The sequence below is a fragment of the Thalassophryne amazonica genome, chromosome 8 (assembly GCF_902500255.1).
Source record: "Thalassophryne amazonica chromosome 8, fThaAma1.1, whole genome shotgun sequence".
NCBI classification, from domain to species: domain Eukaryota; kingdom Metazoa; phylum Chordata; class Actinopteri; order Batrachoidiformes; family Batrachoididae; genus Thalassophryne; species Thalassophryne amazonica.
The window spans coordinates 112,370,127-112,394,790 of NC_047110.1; the positions used below are offsets into that span (position 1 = coordinate 112,370,127).

The 24,664-nt window shown below is 44.0% G+C and overlaps 1 protein-coding gene across 3 annotated transcripts in view; it reads right to left on the bottom strand.

The window, feature by feature from the left end:
• The window catches only part of LOC117516329 (NT-3 growth factor receptor-like), a 442,081-nt gene that overhangs the window by 123,358 nt on the left and 294,059 nt on the right, over positions 1-24,664 (bottom strand). The window lies entirely within an intron of this gene.

The window sequence follows — 24,664 nt, forward strand, 5'->3', positions numbered from 1 at the left end:
GGTACACGTCTGAGTTAGGCCCCGATCAGGACAGGACCCTGTCAGCCTGTCCAATGCTCCTACATTCTACAGTCAAAATACAAAGTGTATTTATCTGTAACTCCAGGCTGCTTATCCAAAGTATCCTGAGTGTTGGTCTCTGACAGTCAAACATTTCTACTTTCTTCCTAATCACAGATTTATTCTGTTTCCACCATTTGTTTGTTTGTGAACAGTCTGGAACCCACTGTTGTGTGTGGGCCGCTGAAGAAGGTACTGCTGGCCCATCACCACCAGAGGGCCCTGCCTGGAGTGCGGGCTCCAGGCACCAGAGGGCGCCGCCGCCTGATGAGAGCAGCCAGGGTGACAGCTGTCACCCATTACTGGACACAGTTGACTTCACTCAGTACGGAGGTATATCAGCAGGACAGCGTCTCCACCTCAGTGCCGAGATACCACCTTGAGTTTAAGGTAATCACCTCTGCAACAGATACTGTATCTTTGTGACGATACTTTATAAACTTTTCAGGACAGCGGAAGGCCAAGTGTTCGGATAAGTACTCACCTTTCCTGCTTCAGTGTGACAAGAGGTGGAGGCGGCTTTGCCCCTCTCATCTACTGGGTGCGGTCGCATCCCAACCTGTGTGTTTGTGTTCTTTCCCGCCAGCAGTACCGGATCCGACGACGGAGGCAGTGGCCACCTGGGAATTCGGGACTTGGCGGTTCCAGTACTTCTGGGTTTCGGTGGCAGAGGAGATCTGGGTGGTTCCGGTTCAACTAGGACGGACGTCTCCTACCTTCGGGCCTGCCCACAAGACACCAGCAGATTTCGGCTTACACCTCCAAATTGCTAATTGTTGTATCAGTTGTGCTATTTTCACAACAGTAAAACTTGTTCTTACTTTTCTCCATTGTCCGTTCATTGCGCCCCCTGTTGTGGGTCCGTGTACCTACACTTTCACAACAGGATATCTCGGCCAGCGTCATGGATCCCGAGGGGCGTCAACCGGCTGTTGAACAGCCACTGGAAGACCAAGACGTGGCGGAGGCTTCGGGAGGGGTAATCGGTGAGTTGCAGCGGATCCTCACCGCTTTCACCTCTCGGATCGATTTAATGACCGAGCAACACGTTCTCCTAAACCGCAGGGTGGAGGCTCTCGCCGCACAAGTGAGGCACGCCCTTCGGGCGCCGCTGCGGCTCTCCCTCCCGAGGACCCTGCGCGCGAAAGTAACGTTCCACTGGTCGTTCAACGGTCCCTCCCTCCGTCCCCAGAAGCATACATAAGCCCTCCAGAACCGTACGGAGGCTGTGTGGAGACGTGCGCGGACTTTCTTATGCAGTGTTCGCTCGTCTTCGCTCAGCGTCCCGTGATGTACGCGACTGATGCTAGCAAAGTAGCTTATGTGATAAACCTGCTTCGCGGGGAGGCACGCGCTTGGGCTACAGCGCTCTGGGAGCAGAACTCTCGGCTCCTTCATACATACGATGGGTTTGTACGGGAGCTCAGAACGGTGTTCGATCATCCCAACAGAGGAGAGTCCGCTTCAACCGCACTACTGTCCATGCGACAGGGACGTCGGAGCGCAGCTGCCTATGCAGTCGCCTTCCGCATCGCGGCGGCGAGATCCGGCTGGAATAGCACTGCCCTCCGCACTGCCTTTGTAAACGGACTGTCTCTGGTCCTAAAAGAGCACCTGGTGGCTAAGGACGAACCGCGAGATTTAGATGGGCTCATTGATCTAGTCATACGACTCGACAACCGGTTAGAAGAACGCCGTCGGGAACGAGGCGAAGGGCGTGGCCAGGCACGCGTCGTCCCTCTCCCTTCCGGGTCCGATCGAGCTCCGCCCTCCCCACGCTCCTCTGTTCCTGCGCTCCATGCGCTTACGGCTCCCCCTGCTGACGAAGCTATGGACACGAGCAGGGCAACATTTAGGGCACCTGGAGCACAAAGGAGGCGGGCCCACGGAGCTTGTTATGTTTGTGGCTCGAGTGAGCATATGGCAAACGACTGCCCCGAGCGGTTAAACTCCAACGCCCGCCCTTAGAGACTAGGCCAGGGGTGGGCCAAAACATTCACGTGGGACACACCCACATTGCTACACGACTCCCAGTCACAATCCTGTATGAGGATTCAACCCTGAAGGCCCCAGCACTGGTGGACACAGGCTCTGAGGGGAATCTGCTTGACAGCAGATGGGCCAGGGAGATAGGGCTCCCTCTGGTGGCTCTTACCTCGCCTGTGCAGGTTCGAGCACTAGATGGCTCCCTACTCCCACCAATCACGCATAAGACACCTCCAGTAACTCTGGTGGTGTCAGGTAACCACCGGGAGGTGATCGAGTTCTTCGTGACTCAGGCCACCTCCCGTGTGGTTTTAGGGTTTCCATGGATGCTTAAGCACAATCCCCGGATTGATTGGCCGTCCGGGGTAGTGGTGCAGTGGAGCGAAACCTGCCATCGGGAGTGTCTCGGTTCCTCGGTTCCTCCCGGCTCCCAAGCTAAGGAGGAGGTCCGAGTCCCGCCCAATCTGAAGGCGGTGCCAGCGGAGTACCATGACCTCGCTGACGTGTTCAGCAAGGATCTGGCTCTCACGCTTCCTCCCCACCGCCCGTACGATTGTGCCATTGATTTGGTTCCAGGCAGTGAGTTCCCGTCCAGTAGGCTGTACAACCTCTCACGGCCGGAACGCGAATCAATGGAGACCTACATCCGGGACTCATTAGCCGCCGGGTTGATCCGGAATTCCACCTCACCGATGGGCGCAGGTTTCTTTTTTGTGGGTAAAAAAGATGGCAGACTTCGTCCATGCATTGATTACAGGGGTTGAACGAGATCACGGTCCGCAACCGATACCCGTTGCCCTTGTTGGATTCAGTGTTCACCCCCTTGCATGGAGCCAAGATTTTCACCAAGCTGGATCTTAGGAATGCGTATCATTTGGTTCGGATTCGGAAGGGAGACGAATGGAAGACGGCATTTAACACCCCTTAGGTCATTTTGAGTACCTGGTCATGCCGTTCGGTCTCACTAATGCTCCCGCGACCTTCCAAGCGTTGGTAAACGATGTCTTGCGGGACTTCCTGCACCGGTTCGTCTTCGTATATCTAGACGATATACTCCTCTTTTCCCCGGATCCTGAGACTCATGTCCGGCATGTCCGTCAGGTCCTGCAGCGGTTGTTGGAGAACCGTCTGTTTGTGAAGGGCGAGAAGTGTGAGTTCCACCGCACTTCTTTGTCCTTCCTGGGGTTTATCATCTCCTCTAACTCCGTCGCCCCGGATCCGGCCAAGGTTGCGGCGGTGAGAGATTGGCCCCAACCCACAAGCCGTAGGAAGCTGCAACAGTTCCTCGGCTTTGCTAATTTCTATAGGAGGTTCATTAAGGGCTACAGTCAGGTAGTTAGCCCCCTGACAGCCCTGACCTCTCCAAAAGTTCCCTTCACCTGGTCGGACCGGTGCGAGGCCGCGTTCAAGGAGTTGAAACGGCGCTTCTCGTCTGCACCAGTTCTGGTGCAGCCTGATCCTAGCCGCCAGTTAGTGGTTGAAGTGGATGCCTCGGACTCAGGGATAGGAGCGGTGCTCTCCCAGAGCGGGAAGACCGATAAGGTCCTTCACCCGTGTGCCTATTTCTCTCGCAGGTTGACCCCCGCTGAACGGAATTATGACGTCGGCAATCGGGAACTCCTTGCTGTGAAAGAGGCCCTCGAAGAGTGGAGACATCTGTTGGAGGGAACAGCCGTGCCATTCACGGTTTTCACTGACCATCGGAACCTGGAGTACATCAGGACCGCTAAGCGTCTGAACCCCAGGCAAGCCCGCTGGTCACTGTTCTTTGGCCGTTTTGACTTCCGGATTACCTACCGCCCCGGGACCAAGAATCAAAGATCGGACGCATTGTCCCGGGTGCACGAGGATGAAGTCAAAACGGAACCGTCGGATCCCCCGGATCCCATCATCCCGGAGTCCGCTATCGTGGCCACCCTCACCTGGGACGTGGAGAAGACCGTCCGGGAGGCCCTGACCCGTGTCCCGGACCCCGGAAACGGACCAAAGGACAAACTATACGTCCCACCAGAGGCTAGGGCTGCAGTCCTGGACTTCTGTCACGGTTCTAAGCTCTCCTGTCACCCAGGGGTGTGAAGGACCGTGACAGTCGTCCGGCAACGCTTCTGGTGGGCATCCCTGGAGGCCGACGTCCGGGACTACATCCAGGCCTGTACCACCTGCGCCAGGGGCAAGGCTGACCACAAGAAGACCTCAGGGCAGCTACAGCCACTGCCCGTGCCTCACCGCCCCTGGTCCCATATCGGCCTGGACTTCGTCACGGGTCTCCCGCCGTCCCAGGGAAACACCGTCGTCTTCACGATAGTGGACCGTTTCTCCAAGGCGGCCCACTTCGTGGCCCTCCCGAAGCTTCCAACGGCCCAGGAGACAGCGGACCTCCTGGTCCACCACGTCGTCCGTCTGCATGGCATCACATCAGACATCGTCTCCGATCGCGGTCCCCAGTTCACCTCACACGTCTGGAGGAGTTTTTGCCGGGAACTGGGGGCCACGGTCAGCCTCTCGTCTGGGTATCACCCCCAGACCAACGGGCAAGCAGAGCGGGCGAATCAGGAATTGGAGCAGACACTACGCTGTGTGACAGCCGCGCACCCGACGGCCTGGAGTACCCACCTGGCCTGGATCGAGTACGCTCACAACAGCCAAGTGTCATCTGCCACCGGCCTCTCCCCGTTTGATGTGCTTGGGGTATCAGCCCCCCTTGTTTCCGGTGGTCGAGGGAGAGGTCGGTGTGCCCTCGGTCCAGGCCCACCTACGGAGGTGCCGTCGGTGTGGCTGCCGCCCGCTCTGCCTTGTTGAAGGCCCACGAGGGCGAACACATGCAACCGGCGGCGGGCCCCGGCTCCCACGTATCGTCCTGGGCAGGCAGTGTGGTTGTCCACCAAGGACATTCCCCTTCAAGTGGACTCCCCCAAGCTCCAAGAACGATACATCGGTCCCTTCAAAATGCGCAAAATCATCAATCCCGCCGCAGTGAGGCTTCAGCTGCCGGCCTCGCTGCGGATTCACCAGTGTTCCATGTCTCCCGGATAAAGCCCCATCACACCTCACCCCTCTGCACCCCCGGGTCCGGCACCACCTCCTGCCCGGATCATCGACGGGAACCGGCTTGGACCGTGCGTCGGCTCCTCGATGTCCGTCGAATGGGCCGGGTCTTCAGTACCTGGTGGACTGGGAGGGGTACGGCCCCGAAGAACGCTCCTGGGTGAAGAGGAGCTTCATCCTGGACCCGGCCCTCCTGGCCGACTTTTACCGTCGCCATCCGGAGAAGCCCGGTCGTGCGCCAGGAGCGCCCGTTGAGGGGGGGGTCCTGTTGTGTGTGGGCCGCTGAAGAGGGTACTGCTGGCCCATCACCACCAGAGGGCGCCCTGCCTGGAGTGCGGGCTCCAGGCACCAGAGGGCGCCGCCGCCTGATGAGAGCAGCCAGGGTGACAGCTGTCACCCATTACTGGACACAGCTGACTTCACTCAGTACGGAGGTATATCAGCAGGACAGCGTCTCCACCTCAGTGCCGAGATACCACCTTGAGTTTAAGGTAATCACCTCTGCAACAGATACTGTATCTTTGTGACGATACTTTATAAACTTTTCAGGACAGCGGAAGGCCAAGTGTTCGGATAAGTACTCACCTTTCCTGCTTCAGTGTGACAAGAGGTGGAGGCGGCTTTGCCCCTCTCATCTACTGGGTGCGGTCGCATCCCAACCTGTGTGTTTGTGTTCTTTCCCGCCAGCAGTACCGGATCCGACGAGCGGAGGCAGTGGCCACCTGGGAATTCGGGACTTGGCGGTTCCAGTACTTCTGGGTTTCGGTGGCAGAGGAGATCTGGGTGGTTCCGGTTCAACTAGGACGGACGTCTCCTACCTTCGGGCCTGCCCACAAGACACCAGCAGATATCGGCTTACACCTCCAAATTGCTAATTGTTGTATCAGTTGTGCTATTTTCACAACAGTAAAACTTGTTCTTACTTTTCTCCATTGTCCGTTCATTGCGCCCCCTGTTGTGGGTCCGTGTACCTACACTTTCACAACACCCACAATTGTTCACATATCATTATGAATTTTTTACTGAAGATTAATTTCCTGAGAGGGAAGAATTGATTCAATTTTCACAGTTATAGGTGAAAGGTCAAAGTCAGGAAAAATCTTGGAACATTGGAAAACTCCCTATCTTTAACACTGGACAAAAAATTCATAATTCTGTCAAAAAAAAAAAAAAAAAATTTCCTTCATAATTGAGAGCGATGTGCAGGATTGTATCCTTTATCACCTTACAAAGTTTGATCTGGATCTGATCTGGATTCCAGATTTTGTGGCCATTTAAATTTAACATTGAAAACCCCATTTAATGTATATTTTAGATTATATCTTAATCAACGTGCCCAAAGCACTCTCATATTTGAAAGTGACGTGCAGACTGACACTCACTATCACCTGACAAAGTTTGATCCAGATCTGATCCAGATAGAGGATTTTGTGGACATTTGAATTAATATTGAAAAGCCCAGTTGTTGCATATGAGGTCTATTAGAAAAGAAACCGACCGTTTTATTTTTTAAAAAAACTATATGGATTTGAATCACGTGTGATTACATCAGCCAAGCTTGAACCTTCGTGCGCATGCGTGAGTTTTTCCACGCCTGTCGGTGACGTCATTTGCCTGTGAGCACGCCTTGTGGGACGAGTCGTCCAGCCCCTCGTCGGAATTCCATTGTCTGAGAAGTTGCTGAGAGACTGGCGCTGTGCTTCATCAAAAATTTTTCCAAAACTCTGAGGTACATCCGAGTGGACATCATTTGACAAATTCAGCTGGTTTTCGGTGAAAATTTTAATGGCTGATGAGAGATTTTGGATTGTTTCTATCGCTGTAAGGACTTCCCACGGAGCGGGACGTCGCGCAGCGCTCTGAGGCGACGTCGTCATCCTGTTTCAAGCTGAAAACCTCCAAATTTAAGCCTCTGTTGACCCAGGATGTCGTGAGAGAACAGAGAACTTTCAGAAGAGGTTGGAATCAGCAGTTTATCCGGACATTCCACTGTTAAAGGAGATTTTTTTAATGAAAGATGTGCGGACGGATTGGCGCGTCGGCTCGCAGACGGCGCGGTGCGCCTGCCACGGGAAAAACACCTCCGTGTTGATAACCATTTGTAAAATCCAGGCGGCTTTTGGTGGCTTTCAGTTGAGTGAGTATCTGAGAAAGTGTTTAACAGCTGGGCATGTTCCAACTTGTCCTTAAGGCTTCCAACGGAGGTGTTTTTCCTGTGGCAGGCGCACCGCGCCAGCTGCGAGCCGACGCGCCAATCTGTCCGCACGTCTTTCATTAAAAAAATCTCCTTTAACAGTGGAATGTCCGGATAAACTGCTGATTCCGACCTCTTCTGAAAGTTCTCTGTTCTCTCACGACGTCCTGGATCAATAGAGGCTTAAATTTGGAGGTTTTCAGCTTGAAACAGGCTGACGACGTCGGCACATTCCACTGTTACAGGAGTTTTTACAGGAGGAGCGGAGGGATGCACCACCGCGCCACTCATGGCGCGGCACAAAACCACCTCCGTGTTGGTCTCACAGGACGGCTTTGAGATGGCTTTCAGACGGCTTTTCAGTCGTGTGACTATCTGAGAAATTGTGCATGAGCTGAACATGTCCCAACATGTCCTGTGAGGCTTCATCACGGCGTTGCTTTGAGCCATGAAGACCAACACGGAGGTGGTTTTGGGCCACGCCATGAGCGGCACGGTGGCGCATTCCTCCGCTCCTCTTTCCATGTAAAAACTCCTGTAACAGTGGAATGTGCTGAAAAAGTACTGATGTCCACGTCTTCTGCCATTGTTGTGTAAGTCAGACGATGTCCCGGATCAACAAAGCCTTCACGTTGGAAATTATCTGGTTGTTTCAGCCTGTCGATCGGTGCTCAGAATGCAGCGCGCTCTCAGACGCTGTGGGCGGTCTTTAAACCGGCTGTAACACTCCTTAATCTGTGTGATCCCCATAAAATCGTCCCTGAAAGCCATCTGAATTTTCCGAATGGTTACCACCTGGAGGTCTCTCACAGTTTCTGGAAAAATTTGATGCAGCAAAGCTCCAAATCGTTCAGACATTTTATTCTCAATAAAAATCCGATGAGAGGGGTGGACCACTGCTCACACAAAGCCTGCTCACAGGCGAATGACGCAACCGACAGGCGTGAAAAAACTCACGCATGCGCACAAAGGTTCAAGCTTGGCTGATGCAATCACACGTGATTCAAATCCATATGGTTTTTGAAAAAAATAAAAAGGTCTGATACTTTTCTAACAGACCTCGTACATGGAGGAGAGACATTCTTTCAGATTCTGTGCTGCATTGGTTCAATTATATTTTTACTACACCAGACCTGCTGGTGGCGCTATTGTTTCTATGACTTCCCACTCACTGCCAAACATTACTGGGATTCATCATGTCATTAGCTTGACTACATCTGATGCACTTATTTCAGACTTTATGCAAGTCTGTGGTTTTTGTTTTTACTTTTGTATCAAGAAGCTAATTTGTGTTGCACACTTCTGAAAAAGACAAGGTGTATGCTATTAGCATTAGCATGTCTTCTGTTGTCTCTGCCCTACTCTGCAGTCATTGGCTGCAAATACAAAAGTCGGCAAAAGTGGTGTACGTCTCATTCCTCTGAGTGAAACAGACACAATGCACATTTCTTTACACAGTTTGTGGGTTTGTGGGTAAAGGTGAGACAGTTACGTCACTGGGCTTGAGACCAGAGGATCCTCGGTTCGATTTCCCATCAGACAGGAAAAGTCACTCAAGTCTTTCACCCCAACTGCTCCCGGTGTGCGGTTGAGACATTTGCATGGCAGCACACTGACATCAGTGTGTATGTGAGGCATCATTGTAAAGCTCTTTGAGTAGATCTACAGCTGCTTTTAGTTCACAGTGAATTAGACTGAAACTAAGTAAAGATTCCACAAAATGTTGCAGAAAAAATAAAAAAACTGTCTGCAGTAAAAAAAAACACAACAAAACCCACTGCCGCCGGCAAAACCGGCGTTTATCTGGTGTTCAGGCGACACTGCCAAAAGATAGAAATAACACTGCAATGCAACAGAAAAATGCAAATAGATGAGATTCAGGTCACGATGCTGTTGGAATTCATTAGACGGCAGCGATGTTTTTCCTGAAAATGAGTGATAGTTTGACCTTTGAAGAGTAAAAAAGTAAAAACGGTTTTCAGAAGCTGTGAATGTGTTGAATGAGAACGCGGTGCTAATGGCAGAGAACGTGTGTGTGTGTGTGTGTGAAGCGGCCCCGAGGAGCCTGGCTGGTTTTTAATAAAACACCAGAGCAGATGGTCGTGTGATCTGGGACGCCGAGAGTCAAATAACACAGTGACGAATGAGGAGCAAGAAATGAGAAAGAGCCACAGGAGCTTTTCCAACCTTCTTTTTCCTCTTCTGCTCCTCCAACAATGTTGGCCAATAAAGTGTTCATAATCTATTGTAATTCTCCACTTTTGGAAGCACTCAGACCGAGCGCACGCTTCAGCCAACACCGAACCAAACACTAATGCTAACATTACCGCCGGAAGGGTTTTTAACCTTCACTGAAAAAAATGAGTGATTTTACTTGAAAAAACCTAGGCTAGTTTTTCCACTCAGAAATTCCAAGTAAATTTTACAAGGAGAATTCTTAAGCAAAATTTATTTGCATACATTAGTTTATCTAAAAGAATAACTCAAGTAACATTTACTAGCAATTATCAACTGAATATTTTCATTGAATTTTACTGTCTTTATTCATAAAAAGTACAACTTTTCAGCTGTTCTCACTCAATGTTGCCACAGCAGATCCAGTTTGGATCTGCATGTTGATTTGGCACAAATTCTACACCGGATGCCCTTCCTAACGCACCTCCACATTACATGGAGAAATGTGGCAGGGGTGGGGTTTGAACCGGGAACCATCTACACTGACACCAAGTGCACTAACCGCTTGTCCACCACCCCTGCACTGAGTTTTAAGTCCCTTTGGTTGCTCACTTGTTTTCACTCTGAGTCACCACAGCAGATCATTATAAAATGTTCATTATAAAACAACCATCGTTGGATCTTGATGCATCTTTTTTCTAAACAGAGTTTCTTTTGTCTCACTGTCTGACAAATTTAAGGTTTTTTTAACAATCCATAGCAGGCAGAGGTGTAGCCAAGTGGTTAGTGCACTTGGTTTCAGTGCATAAGGTTCCCGGTTCAAACCCAACCCCTGCTGCATTTCTCCATGTAATGTGGAGATCCATCAGGAACGGCATCCAGTCTAGAATTTGTGCCAAATCAACATGCAGATCCAAACTGGATCTTCTGTGAAACAAGGGGAACAACTGAAAAGTTTTATGAATAAAGACAGAGTAAAATTCAGTTGATAATTGCTAGTAAATGTTACTTGAGTTATTCTTTTAGATAAACTAATATATGCAAGTAAAATTTACTTAAGAATTCTCCTTGTAAAATTGACTTGGAATTTCTGAGTGGAAAAACTTGCCTATGTTTTTTCAAGTAAATATCACTCTAAATTTTTTTCAGTGCTCCTACTCTGTATGACAAAATGTGATATAATATCTGAGTACAGGTCATGTGTGTGGAAATTAAAGGTTTTTACTGCCATACTTTTGGTTTATGTATTTTATTTTGCATTATGCATATTTTACATGGCATTGGGACTTTTATTTTGAAAATTAGGAAATACTGTTCAACTACTGTTGAAAATTAGGAACTACCGCTGATACACGTTGAGATGCACGCACGCCCATGGTGAAAAGTAAGAATGACAAGTCACGGCAAGAAAGGCTCATTTATGTTAAACTAAGCTTGGAAGTGCACAAATATCAGTGTTTGGGTCAGTCAGCAAGGTATGTTGTTTATGTTTTTCTGCAATTTTATGTCTTTATTTACCATTTTGACTTATGGTGTTATACAGTAGTGTTCAGAATAATAGTAGTGCTATGTGACTAAAAACATTAATCCAGGTTTTGAGTATATTTCTTATTGTTACATGGGAAATAAGGTACCAGTAGATTCAGTAGATTCTCACAAATCAACAAGAGCATTCATGATCCTTAAATAGGGGACACCTGATTCACACCTGTTTGTTCCACAAAATTGACAAACTCACTGACTGAATGCCACACTACTATTACTGTGAACACCCCCTTTTCTACTTTTTTTTTTACTAATAGCCCAATTTCATAGCCTTAAGAGTGTGCATATCATGAATGCTTGGTCTTGTTGGATTTGTGAGAATCTACTGAATCTACTGGTACCTTGTTTCCCATGTAACAGTAAGAAATATACTCAAAACCTGGATTAATCTTTTTAGTCACATAGCACTACTATTATTCTGAACACTACTGTACGTTTGTTTAGCTCAACGGTGGCATCGTATTGTGGTCAAGGTCATACCAAGTACACACTGTAAGCTATGAATAAAGTCTACTTCATGCCATCAGACTCTTTTTGGAAATAAGAAGAGGCAGAAGTGATAAAGGTGTTTATGATGTCATAAAGGGACACAATGTCTTTGTTTTAATCATTTCCATCTCACAAGGTTAACGACAGAGATGAAAGGCACAGTTTTCTAGATCTGGAAAGCCGAGCGGCTACTGTCAGCTCTGCTGATCAGACCTGATCATCCACTGATCAGGTCATCACAGACCTGAATAATGAAACTCTGTGATGATTTAAACTTTTAAAGCGTTCGGATGACGGCCGACTCATACAGGCATGTTACATGGATATTGCGGATGTTTGGCGAATATGGGCCAATTTTGTGTGCAATCCATACGCAAATCCTCCTAAACGCCAGTAGGACAGGGCCCTTAACATGAGGATTGTTGACCTTTAATCTTGGTTACTGATCTTTGATCTGGTTTGGTGGCTTTTGATTGTGAGCACTGACATGTAAACCTCACTACAGAACTTTGATCCAAACCACAGCTTCTTTCCATTCACAGCTAGACTCAAACAATGCCAGAGACCCCCACTTACCCTGCCCCCCTTACCCTGCACTGAAAGGTGCTGTTCATCTGTCCTCCAATCACCTGTTTTTACTCTGTCCTATTCCACCACGTTAGATTTATGAAACAGTGAACATAGTTTTGTCTATTTAAGTCTTTTACTTCTTACACAAACGTCTTATCTTTTCTTTTCTGATTGTTTATGCACCAATAACACCAGGGGCCTGTACTACGAAGCGGAGTTAACTTACTCAGATGTAACTCAGGGTCAACCTCTTAAACCGGGGTTGACAAAACCTGGTTCTCTCAAGTGGTGTTAATCGTACTACGACGCTGAATAAGATGTTGATTTGTTGAACCTGTGTTAACCTAATTGGAGTTTGTGCACATTCACATAAAAGGGCGGGTTGCAGCACACGTCACCATTTTTCAATGATGGCGTGGTCACCTTACTTTACCGAAGAAAATGCACGATTATTATGCGGAGCTACGAGGAATTTAAATTAATGTTAAGGGGAAATCGAACACATCGTCTGCCAATAAAGCAAGACAGGCTTGTTGGCAACGTATTGCTGATCGGATAAATGCGTACATACAATTCAATTGTTCTCCAAATCTGTTACAGATGATTAACCTGTGGAATGTCTAATATGTGTAAAAAAAATGACCTTCTTTCATTAATTACGCCCAGATGCAACACGATTCAGAAGTGGGCGTAGGCCTACTAATAAATGTTAGGTTAATTTAATGTTTCCTAAATAGGCTACCTTGACTGTATGATTGCTATTCCTAATCCTGTCAATATGTCAGATGTAATAGCAGTGCCAAACGCACCTGGCAGCAGGTGAAGATGAAATATAAAAACATCCTTCAGAACGGTAGGTTTATATTCATAGCTTGATAAGCCCCACTTCGCCTAATTAATGGACATGCATTAGACCTATTTTGATATTAGTAATTACCCGCGATTGCATAAACCCTTCTTTGATTTGCATTGCGGATAAATGGCCAGGGAAAACGACAAATGCATCCAACAGTTTAGATAGAGCAAGTACTACCTTGTGAATCATATGACATACAGTATTCTTGCTCAGATGTTCTGCATCACCGTCGGAATACATAAATTGTCCACTGGCAAAATAGGCACAAGGCACATTATCTGCTCGATCGTCGGGGCATTGCTACACTGTAAAAAATGACTTTTTTTTGTACAGGAAAACGCTGGCAGCTGTGGTTACCAGGGAATTCCTGTAAAACATACAGCAGCACAGTAGATAACATTACAGACATAATATGTATATGGATTTACAGTGAATCAACCACGGCTGACTCACATTAAAAGAACTGTTAAATCTACAAACAAGAGCTCTCTTTTTTTTTTCGTACATTTAAGTGCTGTATTTTTTACAGGAATTCCCTGGTAACCACAGCTGCCAGTGTTTTCCTGTAAAAACAACAGTCTTTTTTTACAGTGTACAATGGGTGATGTTACAGACGTCTGGCCAGATCAGCTGACAAAGATAACGAATTCCCTCGGCTGAGAATCAATATCTTTCATAGAGAATATCGTCCGGGTATGTCAGCATTTCTGGTGGTCTTTAAAAACCCTCGCCCTGCGAAGAGAGCCCCTCACAGTTTGTGCCCCAATATCAAACGGATCATCCAGGTAGACCGGCATTGTCTTTGGAGTGATTGAAGGTGGATGGACGGTACTTATAAAGGGAGTGGTTAAGCGAGAACCTCAAGCTAACTGAGAAAATAACCTGCTCGGAGCAGGTTTGGCACACAGCATAAATTGCCATGGCAGCATACCTCGATCAAAACCTATCCACCTTTTGTAGTACGGGTTAACTGGGAAGTTATTCCACACGTCATCAACTTACTCCAGAAGTTACCCTGATAAGCCAGTAACCCCACTTCGTAGTACAGGCCCCAGATCAAATTCCTTTTATGAGCAAACTTACTTGACAATAAATTTGATTCTGGTGTTTCATTTTGATTGATGAAGTATGAGCCTGATCAAAGACCTCTAATATCCTTATTTCTCATCACAGATCTAACTTACAAAATTTTGATGCTGAGCACACCTTTAACCTTGATTTACTGTGTTTGTTGACCTAATTTTCTTGATGACTGGTCTTTGATCCTGATTGCAGAACATTGATCCTGTATAACTCTCAAACTCGTAGCTTAAAGCAGATAACCCGTAAGTTGGAGAGGAAATGGCGTCTCACTAATTTAGAAGATCTTCACTTAGCCTGGAAAAAGAGTCTGTTGCTCTATAAAAAAGCCCTCCGTAAAGCTAGGACATCTTTCTACTCATCACTAATTGAAGAAAATAAGAACAACCCCAGGTTTCTTTTCAGCACTGTAGCCAGCTGACAAAGAGTCAGAGCTCTATTGAGCTGAGTATTCCATTATCTTTAACTAGTAATGAGTTCATGACTTTCTTTGCTAACAAAATTTTAACTATAGAGAAAAAAATACTTCATAACCATCCCAAAGACGTATCGTTATCTTTGGCTGCTTTCAGTGATGCCGGTATTTGGTAGACTCTTCCTCTCTCCGATTGTTCTGTCTGAGTTATTTTCATTAGTTACTCCGTTCCAAACCATCACATGTTTATTAGACCCATTCCTACCAGGCCTGCTCAAGGAAGCCCTACCATTATTTAATTGCTTCGATTCTTAAATATGATCATCTATCTTTGTTAGTTGGCTATGTACCACAGGCTTTTAAGGTGGCAGTAATTTAAACCATTACTTAAAAAGCCATCACTTGACCCAGCTATCTTAGCTAATTATAGGCCAATCTCCAACCTTCCTTTTCTCTCAAAATTCTTGAAAGGGTAGTTGTAAAACAGGCTAACTGATCATCTGCAGAGGAATGGTCTATTTGAAGAGTTTCAGTCAGGTTTTAGAATTCATCATAGTACAGAAACAGCATTAGTGAAGGTTACAAATGATCTTCTTATGGCCTCGGACAGTGGACTCATCTCTGTGCTTGTTCTGTTAGACCTCAGTGCTGCTTTTGATACTGTTGACCATAAAAATTTTATTACAGAGATAGAGCATGCCATAGGTATTAAAGGCACTGCGCTGCGGTGGTTTGAATCATATTTGTCTAATAGATTACAATTTGTTCATGTAAATGGGGAATCTTCTTCACAGACTAAAGTTAATTATGGAGTTCCACAAGGTTCTGTGCTAGGACCAATTTATTCACTTTATATATGCTTCCCTTAGGCAGTATTATTAGACGGTATTGCTTAAATTTTCATTGTTACGCAGATGATACCCAGCTTTATCTATCCATGAAGCCAGAGGACACACACCAATTAGCTAAACTGCAGGATTGTCTTACAGACATAAAGACATGGATGACCTCTAATTTCCTGCTTTTAAACTCAGATAAAACTGAAGTTATTGTACTTGGCCCCACAAATCTTAGAAACATGGTGTCTAACCAGATCCTTACTCTGGATGGCATTACCCTGACCTCTAGTAATACTGTGAGAAATCTTGGAGTCATTTTTGATCAGGATATGTCATTCAAAGCGCATATTAAACAAATATGTAGGACTGCTTTTTTGCATTTACGCAATATCTCTAAAATCAGAAAGGTCTTGTCTCAGAGTGATGCTGAAAACTAATTCATGCATTTATTTCCTCTAGGCTGGACTATTGTAATTCATTATTATCAGGTTGTCCTAAAAGTTCCCTAAAAAGCCTTCAGTTAATTCAAAATGCTGCAGCTAGAGTTCTGACGGGGACTAGAAGGAGAGAGCTATCTCACCCATATGGCCTCTCTTCATTGGCTTCCTGTTAATTCTAGAATAGAATTTAAAATTCTTCTTCTTACTTATAATGTTTTGAATAATCAGGTCCCATCTTATCTTAGGACCTCGTAGTACCATATCACCCCAATAGAGCGCTTCGCTCTCAGACTGCAGGCTTACTTGTAGTTCCTAGGGTTTGTAAGAGTAGAATGGGAGGCAGAGCCTTCAGCTTTCAGGCTCCTCTCCTGTGGAACCAGCTCCCAATTCAGATCAGGGAGACAGACACCCTCGCTACTTTTAAGATTAGGCTTAAAAACTTTCCTTTTTGCTAAAGCTTATAGTTAGGGGTGGATCAGGTGACCCTGAACCATCCCTTAGTTATGCTGCTATAGACGTAGACTGCTGGGGGGTTCCCATGATGCACTGTTTCTTTCTCTTTTTGCTCTGTATGCACCACTCTGCATTTAATCATTAGTGATCGATCTCTGCTCCCCTCCACAGCATGTCTTTGTTTCCTGGTTCTCTCCCTCAGCCCCAACCAGTCCCAGCAGAAGACTGCCCCTCCCTGAGCCTGGTTCTGCTGAGGTTTCTTCCTGTTAAAAGGGAGTTTTTCCTTCCCACTGTAGCCAAGTGCTTGCTCACAGGGGGTCGTTTTGACCGTTGGGGTTTTACATCATTATTGTATGGCCTTGCCTTACAGTATAAAGCGCCTTGGGGCAACTGTTTGTTGTGATTTGGCGCTATATAAAAAAAAAATTTATTGAAATTGATTGATTGATTATTATCTTTGACCCTCATTATAAATCTTTGTTCCATGCCAGTTATATATTTGTTGAAATTTGATAGTGATCAAAGACCTCTGATATCCTGATTACTCATCTTTGATCTCAGTCACTAAATTTTGATGCTGATCATGACTTTAGCTGTGATTTACTTTATAACTGGTGAACTTCTATCTTGATTTCAGGTATTTGAATCCTGATAACTGATCTCTGATGCTGATTTATGAACTTTGATCATGCTCTTTGACCCTTATGCCAGAACTTTGATCTTGACCACTGTTATCTGAGCTCTCTTGATAAAATTTGACTGTAGGCCGATAACTGAGCTGTCATCCTGTAATCAAGATCAAACATCAGGATTCTTAATCCAGATCCCCAGTTAAACTTTATAGGTTATTTCTTGGCCCCACCTCTGTAACGATAAGTTACATTAAAATCAGTTGATTGATTTTGCATAATTCCGCTAAACACAAACAAATAATCAAGCCTCATTGGTGGAGGAAACACAATCACCCTACTGTCAGTCTGAGAGTGTAAATCTCTGTTAATCAACATCTCTCAAGGCCGTTGTGATGTCATACAAGAAGACTGATAAAAAGATAAAAGATGTTTCAAAATAAAGATAAAGAGATAAAGAGGAAGAATATCTTGACTCATGGGTCATCTCCAAACATCATCGGAATGAGTCAGGTCCATACAAACTTTTACATCCTCAACGATTATTTTCTTATTAGAACATGAGAGCTGAAAGAAAATCATGATTGTGCACTTTGATGTTAAGATTTCATTTAAGGAGTTTAATATTCAAAGTGGGTGAAGAGCGTCAACGACACTGATGAAGGACCAAAAATATCTGGAGTCTTGGCTGCCCTTCTGCTCTGTTATTATCTCCTTATTTCACTGACCTGACAGAGGATAAAAGGTCGAGAGTCGACGTGTTAAAGCACAACTCTGTTGGTGTTAATGGCCACTATGAGTGAAGCAAATTGAAACACCAAGAAAAGATTCTTTCCTTTGAAAATTTGCAAAAAGGAAAATAATGAACTGAGGAAAACAAAACCCGTAATCCCACAGAAACAGATGTTTGAATCCCAGCGGGTTTGATGTTTTTTTGTTTGTTTGTTTTTTGTGTAATCCAGCTAACAAACAAATCACATGACTTCCTGGCAGAAGTAAAAATAACTGTGGGTTTGTGCGTTTGACGGATACAGAAGCTGCATTAATTTTTTGACCTGGTGTTAATTACAGTCAAAGCTAATTAGAAGCTCTGTGGGGTTTTTTTTCCTTCAGGCTATGAAACAGTTTGGTTGTATATCAGATCATTTCGGCTCAGACGGCGCCTGCTGGAGGTTCTTCCAGATGTATTTGCACCTTTCTACTGCACCTTGCCTTTGGCGATAGCCGCCACGGGGAAAGAAAACATCACCTCAGCCGTCTGCCAGCGAGTCCCTAAAAGGCTCCAGCGCCGCTTTCTGTAGGTCCACTGTCATTTCCTCCATCACACCTCAGAAAATATCAAAATATGCATATAGAAGCTGAATCAGAGGTGCTGCTGTAATGGAAGAGATATTTAAAAAAATAGATAACATGCCACCATCGCGATCACTTTCACAAATGCTTTGACCGTCGCGGTGAAGAAGGAGCTGAGCTGGAAGCTGAGACTCAATTTATTGGTCGATTTACGCTCCTGTCCTCACCTACGGTCATGAGCTTTGGATAAAGACCAAAAGAATAAGGCCCCAGGGAAGACCCAGGACACACTATTTCAATTTCAATTTATTTCCTTTATATAGCGCCAAATCACAACAGAGTTGCCTCAAGGCGCTTCACACAGGTAAGGTCCAACCTTACCAACCCCCAGAGCAACAGTGGATTTAGAAAAACTCCCTCTGAGGAAGAAACCTTAAGCAGACCAGACTCAAAGGGGTGACCCTCTGGCTGGGCCATGCTACAAACATAAATTACAGAAATAATTCACAGAACAATTCACGGACGAATATACAAGAACTGCTGTTGGTGCACAGGACAGGAGGGTCGCCAACACAAATACAAGTGGAGTGGGTGGAGAAAGGTGACAGGAGTGATTCGTGACCGAAGAATATCAGCAAGAGTGAAGGGGAAAGTTTACAAAACAGTAGTGAGACCAGCTATGTTGTATGGTTTAGAGACAGTGGCACTAACAAAAAGACAGGAGGCAGAGCTGGAGGTGGCAGAGCTGAAGATGTTGAGATTCTCTTTGGGAGTGACAAGAATGGACAAGATTAGGATTGAACATATCAGAGGGACAGCTCAGGTGGGACGGTTTGGAGACAAAGTCAGAGAGACGAGATTGAGATGGTTTGGACATGTGCAGAGGAGGAACCCAGGGTATATAGGGAGAAGGATGCTGAGGATGGAGCCACCAGGGAGGAGGAGAAGAGGGAGACCAAAGAGAAGGTTCATGGATGTGCTGAGAGAGGACATGCAGGTGGTTGGTGTGACAGAGGAAGATACAGAGGACAGGGTGAGATGGAAACGATTGATCTGCTGTGGCAACCCCTAACGGGAACAGCCGAAAGACAAAGAAGAAGAAGAAGTGCCTGCTTAGCTGAACGGGCTGCTGATTTGTGCTTAGGTGGATAAATAACTTTACCCTGGGGGAGAGATGAAATTTTGTTTTCTGAATTGTATTGAAATGTGACAGGTATACTTGTGGCAAATGCAGAAAAGACCTTCCATGGCAGTGTGGGGACTGTTAGTCATTGTGAGTGACTGTAACCTGTACCTATTGTATATATTTTGGTTTTCTGGTGTGTTTTTTGGTACATTTTGGTAAATTTCAATAAAATCCAGAAAACAAAGTTTTCTTTTGGTGTGTTTTTTTGGTACATTTTGGTACATTTCAATAAAATCCAGAAAACAAAGTTTTCTTTTGGTGTGCTTTTGGGTACATTTCAATACAATTCAGAAAACAAAGTTTTCTTTTGTTGTGTTTTTTGGTACATTTCAATAAAATCCAGAAAACAAAGTTTTCTTTTGGTGTGTTTTTTGGTACATTTTGGTACATTTCAATAAAATCCAGAAAACAAAGTTTTCTTTTGGTGTGTTTTTTGGTACATTTTGGTACATTTCAATAAAATCCAGAAAACAAAGTTTTCTTTTGGTGTGTTTTTGGTACATTTTTGTACATTTCAATAAAATCCAGAAAACAAAGTTTTCTTTTGGTGTGTTTTTTGGTACATTTTGGTACATTTCAATAAAATCCAGAAAACAAAGTTTTCTTTTGGTGTGTTTTTTTGGTATACTTTGGTACATTTCAATAAAATCCAGAAAACAAAGTTTTCTTTTGGTGTGTTTTTTGGTACATTTTGGTACATTTCAATAAAATCCAGAAAACAAAGTTTTCTTTTGGTGTGTTTTTTGGTACATTTTTGTACATTTCAATAAAATCCAGAAAACAAAGTTTTCTTTTGGTGTGTTTTTTGGTACATTTTGGTACATTTCAATAAAATCCAGAAAACAAAGTTTTCTTTTGGTGTGTTTTTGGTACATTTTGGTACATTTCAATAAAATCCAGAAAACAAAGTTTTCTTTTGGTGTGTTTTTTGGTACATTTTGGTACATTTCAATAAAATCCAGAAAACAAAGTTTTCTTTTGGTGTGTTTTTTGGTACATTTCAATACAATCCAGAAAACAAAGTTTTCTTTTGGTGTGCTTTTTGGTACATTTCAATACAATTCAGAAAACAAAGTTTTCTTTTGGTGTGTTTTTTGGTACATTTTGGTACATTTCAATAAAAACCAGAAAACAAAGTTTTCTTTTGGTGTGTTTTTTTGGTACACTTTGGTACATTTCAATAAAATCCAGAAAACAAAGTTTTCTTTTGGTGTGTTTTTTGGTACATTTTGGTACATTTCAATAAAATCCAGAAAACAAAGTTTTCTTTTGGTGTGTTTTTGGTACATTTTGGTACAATCCAGAAAACAAAGTTTTCTTTTGGTGTGTTTTTTGGTACATTTTGGTACATTTCAATAAAATCCAGAAAACAAAGTTTTCTTTTGGTGTGTTTTTTTGTACATTTCAATACAATTCAGAAAACAAAGTTTTCTTTTGGTGTGTTTTTTGGTACATTTTGGTACATTTCAATACAATCCAGAAAACAAAGTTTTCTTTTGGTGTGCTTTTTGGTACATTTCAATAAAATACAGAAAACAAAGTTTTCTTTTGGTGTGCTTTTTGGTACATTTCAATAAAATCCAGAAAACAAAGTTTTCTTTTGGTGCGTTTTTTGGTACATTTTGGTACATTTCAATAAAATCCAGAAAACAAAGTTTTCTTTTGGTGTGTTTTTTGGTACATTTTTGTACATTTCAATAAAATCCAGAAAACAAAGTTTTCTTTTGGTGTGTTTTTTGGTACATTTTGGTACATTTCAATAAAATCCAGAAAACAAAGTTTTCTTTTGGTGTGTTTTTTGGTACATTTCAATAAAATCCAGAAAACAAAGTTTTCTTTTGGTGTGTTTTTTTGGTACACTTTGGTACATTTCAATAAAATCCAGAAAACAAAGTTTTCTTTTGGTGTGTTTTTTGGTACATTTTGGTACATTTCAATAAAATCCAGAAAACAAAGTTTTCTTTTGGTGTGTTTTTTGGTACATTTTGGTACATTTCAATAAAATCCAGAAAACAAAGTTTTCTTTTGGTGTGTTTTTTGGTACATTTTGGTACATTTCAATAAAATCCAGAAAACAAAGTTTTCTTTTGGTGTGCTTTTTGGTACATTTTGGTACATTTCAATAAAATCCAGAAAACAAAGTTTTCTTTTGGTGTGCTTTTTGGTACATTTCAATACAATTCAGAAAAAGTTTTCTTTTGGTGTGTTTTTTTTGGTACATTTCAATACAATTCAGAAAACAAAATTTCATCTCCCCCCCAGGGTAAAGTTTTTTATCCACCTAAGCACAAATCAGCAGCCCTTTCAGACATTAAATATGCAAACACAAGAATGTGGCTAGCCAAGTCAGCACCTCCCCTGAGGTGTTCTGAGACTTCCTTGTTTACATAACAGAAGTAGCTCTCCACAGGGGATCTTGGTCATTTGACCATCCTGTGGGCCTTTAGAGGTAGATTGGTCATTTGACCAGTCCTTGGTCTTCCAAAGAGAAAAAACAGAATCAGGCATCAGAAAGACAAAAAATACGGTATAATTTGTCAGCATTAATCAACAAGAAAAACAGAAGAAATACTAAGGTGATCGCCGGCCACTAGCCCTAAACTTCACTAAAAGACCCAGAATTTAGGTAAAGTTGAGGCCGCAGCCCACTCCAATTACTAATAACATGAATTAAAAGAGTAAAAAGCGTAAAACAAAAACTGTACCAGTATGCTGCCATATGAAAGGGAAAATAAGTGCATCTTAAGTCTGGACTTGAAAATCTCCACAGAATCTGACTGTTTTATTGACGCAGGGAGATCATTCCACAGAACAGGGGCACGATAAGAGAAAGCTCTGTGACCCGCAGACTTCTTATTCACCTTAGGGACACAAAGTAGTCCTGCACCCTGAGAACGTAAAGCCCGGGCCGGTACGTAAGGTTTAATTAGGTCAGCTAGGTAGGGAGGTGCCAGTCCATGAATAATTTTATAGGTTAGTAGCAGAACCTTAAAATCTGATCTCACTGGGACAGGAAGCCAGTGAAGAGACGCCAAAATGGGTGTAATGTGGTCAGACTTTCTGCTTCATGTCAAAAGTCTGGCTGCAGCATTCTGAACCAATTGGAGAGCCCTAATGCTGGACTGCAGTAAACCAGAAAATAGAGCATTGCAGTAGTCCAATCTAGAAGAGATGATTATATCTCCCAGCGGGCTTTGGAACAACTGGGGATCCCCCAGAAAGAGTTAGAGGACTTGGCCGAGTTTAGGGATGTGTGGGATGAGCTGCATGGTCAACTGCCACAGTTAAGCGGCGGTCACAATCCACCGTGCATTTTTTTTTCGCCGTACGTTTTCTGCGGATGCCACGGCCACTACGTTTTTGTGAAAACGTATGGAGGCAGTAGCAAGAGGAGGGAGGGAGTACGTTCAACACATGTCTCTAGGAGTGTAACGATAAAGAGAGATGACATACGGAGCAGAAGATTCATACTGAAGCATTTAGTGGTTGCATTGCTTCAACACTTAAACGAAACCGATTCGACACCGCTCTGTGACTTTGCACTCTGCTGAAAGTGAAGCGAAATGAAGCAATGCTTCACAAGAGTCTAACTTGGCTAATGCGTGCTTCAGTTATCGAGCTGCTCATCAGTTTGTGAAAAGTCACACAAGGTGTGAAACACTGACAGAGGAATATATTCACTACACACTTGATTACCAGCTTTTTAAATTTCAACTTAATTCTAATTTATATATGTTTATCACAATCTTCAAGATCTGATACCTACAATTTAATTCCATAGTATGTGGTGAGTAACCTACTGCCTCCGTACGGATTTGGTTAATTCAATAGTAATTGAATGAAAATGTGCTGCTTTGAATCCGTACTGAGGCAGTATTCACAACGTGCGTCATCTGTACTGCAGCCTGACCGCAGCGAAAGTTCTGCATGCACTAAAACATCTACGGCGTGTCTGCGTGTGTCTGCGTGCTCCTAAATTCGTACTGAGGCAGTACTTACGAAGTACGGATCTCCAAATTTAGCCCACGTTTTTGCAAATAGACTGCACGCACGTGCAAGTATGGCGGGTTATGACCACAGCTTTATCCACACCTAAAAAAGCAGCAAACATGAATAACTGAGTAGGAAATGTTTGTAAAAAATTCCCTTGAATCGGTCGATCCAGGTCAGTTTATACACTTGTTCATTTTTATTTCACGATTAACCATATTGTAAAAAAAATTAAGATGCCATTTTTGATACCTGAAACCTCTATCGATCAAAACATATAAAGCCTTGAACAAATTTTGACAGTGTATTCTGAGATTCGGGGGGGTGGTAACAAGCTAAAATTTATATCAGGATGTAAATTTGAAGTACGGACAGTAACACTGATACTGTATTTTCCAGAGTATAAGTCACACTGGAAAAACCCATGTGTCAGTCACACTGGAGTGTAAGTCGCACCTGTTAGGGTTAGGAAAGTCACACAAGTCACACTGTATTAGCAGCTCTTTATTTTGGGATTTTAGTGGAATGCTGTAGTGTACCTTTTATTATTGACATTTATTATTTTATTATTGAAGTTTATTTTGTTTATCACTTTGATTCCTGTAATGTCTCATATAAACAGTCATTACAATTATTATTATTAATACCAATAGTGTGTTTTTTTCAGTATGTAAGTTATACAGAGGAATAAGTTGCAGGACCTCCCAAACTAGTAAAACAAAACAAAACAAAACATGAGTATAGTAACAAGAGTATAAGGGCCATGACGACTTGCTGGTTTTCACCAAAGTGAGGCCTTCGACAACAGACCGGAATTCACCAAACAGTCCAAAATCCCAGTGGAAATGGCTCTGAAGAATTCAGAGAGAACTTCTCTTAAATCATCACACAAATAAAACGTTCATAACTCAGCACAGGTGGGTTTTTTCATCTGGTTTATATCTAGATGATACTGATGGCAGTAAAGTCAGAACACGCCAGTAATTCATCTTTCCCTTTGATTATTCTCATTTTCCTCAGCATCTCACCTTCGGCTTCACTCCCTTTCATCCTTTAATGTCGTTTCTCTTTCTGCCAATTTAATTCAGTCCATTTAATACGAGCTGCGCTTTAATTGGCCGGCTCGATGAGTCACCTCAGCGCCGAGTGCGACGTGTCAGAATGAATTACAGTCGCTTTGAAAGAATCTCAAGAATCAAAACAGGACTAATTCTCTTGTCCTTTCACCTCTCTCTCTCTCTGGTCTCTCCTCTCGCTCGTCTCTCTCTCTCAGCTGTCTCTCTCTCTCTCTCTGTCTCTCTCTCTCTCTCTGTCTGTCTCTCCTCTCTGTCTCTTCCGCTCTATCTGTCTCTCTCTCTCTCTGTGTGGCTGTCTCATCCTCTCCTGTTGTCTTCTCGCTCTCTCTCTCTCTCTCTCTCT